Raw genomic sequence first — 8,463 nt, 5'->3', positions numbered from 1 at the left:
AGTTAATGCATTAGTTAACATGAACTAACAATGAATAACGCATTTATTAAGCATTACCTAACCTTTGTTAATGTTAACTAAACATTTATTTATGTGTTAGCTAATGCATTAGTAAACATGATTTAACAGTAATTAGGGACTTTGTTCAGCATTACTTAATCTTTGTTAATGTTTATTTACACATTATCTAATGCATCTCTTTACATGAACAGCTTAATTAGTTCATGTTTACTCACTCATACACTAACGCATTTGTTAATGGATTAGATCACTTGATCTTATAATGAACAACACATAAAGCAATACTGAATCCTTGTTCATGAAAACTTACAATGTTAGTTAATGCGTTAGTTAACATGAACAACATGTTAGCATAATTGGTAAAGCTTTTAATAAGTGCATAGTTCCTGATCAATGTCAGGGACAAAGGAGGACTCTTTTGGAGTGTATTACATCAGAACCTCAGCTTTAACTGTTATTCATGTTTGCTAACACTTTACTAACATGATTTATTATTAACAAAGCATTTATTCATAGAATTATGATCCTTATTGTAAAGTGTACACTATTTCAACATTACCTAATGCTTAAGTAACGTTAATTAACACTTTACTAACATGATTTATCATTAACAATGCATTTATTAATAGAATTATGATCCTTATTGTAAAGTGTACACTATTCCAACATTACCTAATGCTTAACTAGCGTTAATTAACACTTTACTAACATGATTTATCATTAACAAAGCATTTATTAATAGAATTATGATCCTTATTGTAAAGTGTACACTATTTCAACATTACCTAATGCTTAAGTAACGTTAATTAACACTTTACTAACATGACTTACCACCAAACCAACAATAACTAATGTTATTAACATCTGTGGGTTCATTAAAACAGTCATTATTGACCTTAACAGTCATTTCCTGGACCCAAAAAATACTCAAAACCATGCATCACTCAGACTTTCAAAACCTTTAATACATTACATAGTTATGTCAATTATAAAAACATAAACATATTTTTTGTTTTAAGATAATTAATCTCTGCAAAACTGGGAAAGTGGTTATTGCCAAGATTGCCAAGGTTCATGGTACTTCCAGGATGCAAATGTTGTTTAATAAGTGGCATAAGGTGATTGCAGGACCTTTGATGAACAAGCAAAAATCCTTTGTGTGTGTGTGTGTGTGTGTGTTCAACCCCCAGCCTTCCAAAGACACATTTTCTTCTGTGCCACGTCTTCCACGTCCATACTGCAAAATATGCACGCAATATAAACACAAAGATAAATATACAATATAAATAAGTTAAATACAGATAAGGTGTTCAACAAATCAACAATTATTTGGTGCTTTAAGCACACAATGCAATTTTATTATTTCTGTAATATGTCTTGCATGTAAGTTATATATTATTCATCTTTTATTTGTGGAGGAAGTTGATTTCATCATGTATGCATCAATCTTTATTGTGCAAACAACAAATAGTTGATGTATTCACGTTCAACATGCAGAAAGCAACATAAATATGTCTAACTGTATGCAATTAATTAGTATTATTTGTTGTTTTAAAATATTAAAATTCACTGCTTACCTGCTGTTGCACTGAATTCTATTACTTCCGTTTTCCGTTTCTTCCGGCTGTCGTCGCGGCTCGCGGGCACGAGCGCAGGTGAAAGGGTTCCGGAAGTAAAATTCGCGATCATTAATTCAAAGTTTTACCGCGAATTATTTCATTCCAGAAGACGCATTTGTCAATAACTCTTTAGCGATGTGGTTGTATATAAGTTGCTATTGTGGTTGCGAATTAGGAATTCGTTGGCAAACTTTTGTAGTCCATTAAAAAAAACTACACTACCCATAATTCGTCAACAGTCTGGCGGGTAACGGAAGTTGTGCTTGATGATGGCAAGCGGTTAAATGGAGGAAAGTAATTTGAGCTCTTGCCTTCAAGCGGGAGAAAGACCAAAGAAAAACCAAACGATGAATTTACAGAAATGTCTGGTAAGTAGCTTTAATCAAACTTTTTTACCAAATGGTAACACTTTTTAATATTGCTGAACTTAATATTAGGTCATACTTATAGTTTACTAACATGAACCAAGTATTTATTGATTAACAATAATTAATGAAAATACAGTTGATCATTGTTTGTTAATGTTGACCAGCACATCTTTTAGAAATACATTTTAATATTTTACATTAGTAAAATGTAAGATTTTATTAATACATTAGTAAATGGTTGATAAATTATGTTCATTGTTTGTTCATGTTTGTAAATGCATTACCTAACATGAACTATGATTCCTGTAACGTTAACAAATGTACTTTTTTTGTAATCTAAAGTTTATTTTAGTTACTCAACCATGGAAGGTGGTGAAGTGCAACAAAGGAGATTTTTGACAAAGGAAGCAACATGACAGATGCGTTCCGAAAGTATGGTGTGGACCGTAACACGATTATGCAGAGTGCAGCTATTGCTGAACTGGCCATTGCAGCTCTTATTCTATGCAGAACTATACAGAAATTCAAAATAAACAGGGAGAGAAATTATTAAGCATTTACTCAAAATTGTCAAGATGATATCATGGCAGATGAGAGCATTGCACACAAAATACAACCCGTGAAAAATGAGGGGAAATTGCTTTTAATAAAAAAAAATATTGATTGTTGTAAAGAAAAAAAAAAGGTTTTATATGTATATGTATATACACTTTTTATACTTTATTTTATATTTTATTTTTATCATTATTATGTTACTTATTTGTTTCTTTTTTTATATTATTGCACAGTATATGTTATGTAATGTACAGTAATAAAGATTTTGAAAGTCTAAGTGATACATGGTTTTGAGTGATTTTGGGATCCAGGAAAATCAAAAATGAACCCACAGATGTTAATAACATTAGTTATTGTTGGTTTGGTGGTAAGTCATGTTAGTAAAGTGTTAATTAATGTTAGTTGAGCATTAGGTAATGTTGAAATAGTGTACACTTTACAATAAGGATCATAATTCTATTAATAAATGCTTTGTTAATGATAAATCATGTTAGTAAAGTGTTAATTAACGCTAGTTAAGCATTAGGTAATGTTGGAATAGTGTACACTTTACAATAAGGATCATAATTCTATGAATAAATGCTTTGTTAATGATAAATCATGTTAGTAAAGTGTTAATTAACGTTACTTAAGCATTAGGTAATGTTGAAATAGTGTATACTTTACAATAAGGATCATAATTCTATTAATAAATGCTTTGTTAATGATAAATCATGTTAGTAAAGTGTTAATTAACGTTACTTAAGCATTAGGTAATGTTGAAATAGTGTACACTTTACAATAAGGATCATAATTCTATTAATAAATGCTTTGTTAATGATAAATCAAGTTAGTAAAGTGTTAATTAACGCTAGTTAAGCATTAGGTAATGTTGAAATAGTGTACACTTTACAATAAGGATCATAATTCTATGAATAAATGCTTTGTTAATAATAAATCATGTTAGTAAAGTGTTAGAAAACATGAATAACAGTTAAAGCTGAGGTTCTGATGTAATACACTCCAAAAGAGTCCTCCTTTGTCCCTGACATTGATCAGGAACTATGCACTTATTAAAAGCTTTACCAATTATGCTAACATGTTGTTCATGTTAACTAACGCATTAACTAACATTGTAAGTTTTCATGAACAAGGATTCAGTATTGCTTTATGTGTTGTTCATTATAAGATCAAGTGATCTAATCCATTAACAAATGCGTTAGTGTATGAGTGAGTAAACATGAACTAATTAAGCTGTTCATGTAAAGAGATGCATTAGATAATGTGTAAATAAACATTAACAAAGATTAAGTAATGCTGAACAAAGTCCCTAATTACTGTTAGATCATGTTTACTAATGCATTAGCTAACACATAAATAAATGTTTAGTTAACATTAACAAAGGTTAGGTAATGCTTAATAAATGCGTTATTCATTGTTAGTTCATGTTAACTAATGCATTAACTAATGTTAACTAATGCACCCTTATTGTAAAGTGTTACCAATTTCTTAAAATATTATGTATAATGTGTAACTCTTGAGTTAGGTATAATAATATAACGTTTTGAAATTAATATTTAGGTATACATTTCAGGTTATTGTCTATTAAATATTAAATAAAGACTGTAAGAACAGATGATTTGCAGAGGGTAATAAAACATGGTGCACACTCAAAAGTGAAAGCATAAAATTCACATGAAACATTCAAATCTTTGTCATTGTTTTTCACATTGACATCAGCTTCTTCATATGTGTAGATTGAAGGACTACACAAATATCATTATAGACTTTACTTCCCGGAGACACAGGAAAATAGTGAAATCTGTAATTATTGGGTACAATCACATGATGTCCTGCACTGTTAACCCTTACTGTAGATTATGCAGTAAATAACTGTAAAATAGCCAGTGTTTTGCTGTATTAAAAGGAAACAGTATTTTACTGTAAAAGGAGCAGGATTTTGTATGAAATTTTGTAGTGCAAAGAATAAATTACAGTAATTTACTTTATGTACCCATTACAGATAGTTACTGTGATAATAAATGGTAAATTACTGCTCAACCATTATTACCCCATGTACTGCTTTATGTTGCTATATATATATATATATATATATATATATATATATATATATATATATATATATATATATATATATATATATATATATATATTGTTCAGTTTTGGTATGTGTATGGTCAGTATTGAGGAGAAAGTGAGACAATGCATTGATGATAAGCTAAATTTCTCTGCACCCATCTCTGTGTTTTCTTTGGTTCCTTTTATGTTTTTAACATTGAGTATCAGGAGTCAACCAATGTCAATGTCACAGAGCTAATTAAAAGGTAAAGATATCGACGAGATGCATTTAAAGGCAAAAATATTCACACAGAGCAACCAAATTATCACAATCATTTTTATAACTTTGTTTACTTTTCTATAATTAATTTAATTTGCCTAGTTTAGCCAATAGTTAAGATTTTAAATTGCACTTTAAGCTGAATATTAGTATTTTGCTAATTAACTAGTAAAAATGTGTTATTTAAAAAATATGTTAAACAGCACGTACATACATTTTTGCAGAGACTCAATGAATTTGTTTGGAAAACTTCAAATGAAGTTGGTAAAAATGGCATTAACAGTATAGTATAAAGACTTTCCTAAATAAATATATTAATCAGGTTATTTGTTTTTTATTATTATTATTACTACAGGTTTGGAACAACATGAGGATCAGATTATTTATTTATTTTTTATTTTTTTGCTTTGGATGACGTTTGTATATTGTTTGTATATTATTGTTTTTATTCAATGATATGTGCATGATTGTGATAAATGTAGGCAATTCCTTTGAAAATATGCTATGTACCAAGGATGTCAAAATCCTGGAGGTCCGCAGCCCAGCAGAATTTAGTTCCAGCCCTGCTTCAACACACTACCTTTAGATTTAGTTTGATCAGGTGTGTTTAATTAGTATAACTGCACTGTTACTCTGTAGATTGTGCAGTAAATAACTGCAAAATAGCCAGTGTTTTGCTGTAATAAAAGAAAACATTTATTATTTATTAACACATTATTTTACTGTGAAAGGAGTAGACTTTGTATGAAATTGTGTAGTGCAAAGAATTAATTCCAATAAATTCTCTGATGGTTTATGTTGCTATTTATAGAGACGTGCATTTTAAAGGCAGAAAATAATGATTTAGGCATCACCATACACTCCCACAGGCTGTCTGTCTTATTCTAAACACAAAGGTGTTAGAAAGAGTTTTCAGAAAATGCTGGCCCTTTAAGGGAGTCAGGTGTTTGATTTGTTTACTGCTGAGTGCGCTCTATTCTCTGTCCATAAATTCAGATGTAGAGTCTGATATGTTTTAGGCTTTAAATAAGAATCTATAATGAGTAAGTAAAATGTGTTCAAATGTTTTTGAGGGTTTCTAAAATAAGGCTGTGTTTTAAGTTATATTGTTGTTATCTTGAACTGTGTACTTGAAAGCTACATTGTTAGCTAGTTAGCCTCTCCTCATATAACTTCTTACATTACTTTTGTTTAAGTATTTATTGGATATTGCATACTGCCATAATGTACAGATGCTAACAGTTGTATGTATCTTTCTGGCAACTAAGCCAAAATTAAATTCCATCATCTCTGTAAGGTAACATGTGCACATCGTCACAGGGAATCACAAAAACATGATACACATAGCCATCCACACACAAAAGCTCCACTGTCTGGTCCCAGGTTGTGAGTTTGTTGCTAAGTATTTTTCAGAGCAGTGTTTCCACCTATGAATTTATATTAGAAACAATAATAAAGTTTGTTGTCATGAGATAATTATAACAATAAAAGATTGGATCCTTTGGTTTTTCGGTGTTGCCAACTTTATTTTTTATAATTACTTTAAACTTTTTATTGAGATTTAACACAGTTTTTAATTATTTAAAACTTTAAACTTTAAAATAATTATGTTGTGTTTTTTGCTGTTCATTTGCTGATCTACCTTCCTGCAGATTTCAGTTGCTATCCATATCAAACACACCTAAACCAATTAATTAGGACCTGAACACCACTTGATAATTACAGGCAGGTGTGTTTGATATGGGTAGCAACTGAAATCTGCAGGAAGGTAGATATCCAGGAACAGGATTGAGCACCACTGCTGTATACCATGGGGGTCAAACTCCAAGTTCCTGGAGAACTGCAGGGCAGCAGAGTTTAGTACCCACCCTGCTTCAACATTACCTGTAGATTTCTAACAAGCCTTAATTAGTTTGATCAGGTGTGTTTAATTAGAGTTACAGCTTAAAGTCCCGGTCACACTGCACTTTTCTTCCTGTAGACTTCCATTCATACGCATGTGAGTACTGCAGACCTGGAATGATAGCTCACGAGACAAATTTCATAATTCGCAGCATTGGAAAGTTCAAGCTTGGAGAACGCTGACATGCGAAATCACATCATGTGATTGCTTGATACCAATCAAAGATCAGAACATGACCTCTCTGGCTTGCTTTTTCAATTTCTAATTATTTTGTTTAATTCCACTACTCGGTTTGTTTAATTTCACTTCGCAGTGCAGTATGACAGAATTTTGCTTGCTCAAATGTTAGTGTGACTGCAGCCTTACTGTGCAGACCTGTAATATGCAAGACAATATTTATATCTGCTGATTTCTTAATTTTGTTATACTTTTTCTGTTATTTATTTGTTTCATGCCAAAACAATAAAATAAATTTGTCTGAAAAATGTTATGCCTTCTATTTTTAAATAACAGCTAAGAATACTGATTAATTTTAGTAACACTACAATAACTATATATGACATACTATTAATGTGTATGCAGTATAATGCTGTGATTTGTAACACTACAATACAGTAATTAACTGTACACAGTTTTCAGTTAGTTACCACTGCTGCTCTATTACAGTAATTAACTGGCAACACTGTTGCTAGCCACTCACTGTAATGGTTCAGTTACAGTAATTCACTGGCAACACTGTTGCCAGTTACTTACTGTAACCAAACTTTTACAGTGAGAGGCTGGCAACAGTGTTGCCAGTGTTCTACTGTAAAAAACCCCGGTAAGGTCTAACAGTGTGAATGAAGAAATTTACATTAAAACTGAAAGGGTCACCCCACTGACGTCAGAACATACAGGAATTTGCATTTATACATAAAAATCATATCCCTGCTTTTGATTACATGTGCTATTTTGATGTGATGTTAACTCTGGAAGTATTACTGAATGCAGGTTAATGAACTTTAGTATTTCAACATAGTAAAAATTACTAAGTATACAGTATAAACATTTTCACATCAAACATACCTTTCTCTTGTGAGCAAACTTGGACTCATCTATGGCCACAAACTTCTGTCTTGACTTTTCACCTACTCTAAGGCCTGTTCTTCTTTTCAAATTACTCAATGCCTTGATGCAAACCTGTAAAAAATAGCCATAGGAAATTTGTACTAATGAACCTAATTGAATTGAATTGGTTGAGTAAGGTGCTGTTAAATGTAAGAGTGAAAAAGCCTGCATTGTATATGTGTGCATATGTTATAATTAAGTTACCTTTCTGAGCAATTTGTTCATTCTGGACAATGTTGTTGAAGTTTTGGCAACACCATCATCCATCAAGTCAATTTGTCTTAAATGTAGACCCTGTGAAAATCTTATAAGAAAATAGTTTTGGTTAATTATATATATATATATATATATATATATATATATATATATATATATATATATATATATATATATTTATATATATATTTATATATATATATATATTTATATATATATATATATATATATATATATATATATATATATATTGTAGCGAGGCAGAGGGAAAACACCGACTCAGTTGGATAAGGTTTACAGACAAGTCCCCGGAGGGTGCTTTATTTACAAAGTGAA

At 30.6% G+C, this 8,463-nt stretch overlaps 2 long non-coding RNA genes across 2 annotated transcripts; one reads left to right on the top strand and one right to left on the bottom strand.

Moving 5' to 3' along the window:
- Positions 1–965: 965 nt before the first annotated feature.
- Positions 966–1,640, bottom strand: LOC147842781 (uncharacterized). The gene is made up of 2 exons (XR_015498283.2): positions 1,599–1,640; positions 966–1,258 (listed from the first exon to the last, which is right to left on the bottom strand). It is a non-coding gene; the product is annotated as an uncharacterized LOC147842781 (long non-coding RNA).
- A 259-nt stretch (positions 1,641–1,899) lies between these two features.
- On the top strand, positions 1,900–2,844 carry LOC147842780 (uncharacterized). The gene is made up of 2 exons (XR_015498284.1): positions 1,900–2,008; positions 2,351–2,844. It is a non-coding gene; the product is annotated as an uncharacterized LOC147842780 (long non-coding RNA).
- The last annotated feature ends 5,619 nt before the right edge of the window (positions 2,845–8,463 follow it).

This window comes from Danio rerio, chromosome 8 (genome assembly GCF_052040795.2).
Source record: "Danio rerio strain M-AB ecotype USA chromosome 8, GRCz13ab, whole genome shotgun sequence".
Taxonomy (NCBI): Eukaryota; Metazoa; Chordata; class Actinopteri; order Cypriniformes; family Danionidae; genus Danio; species Danio rerio.
This window is presented reverse-complemented; position numbering and strand designations above follow the sequence as displayed.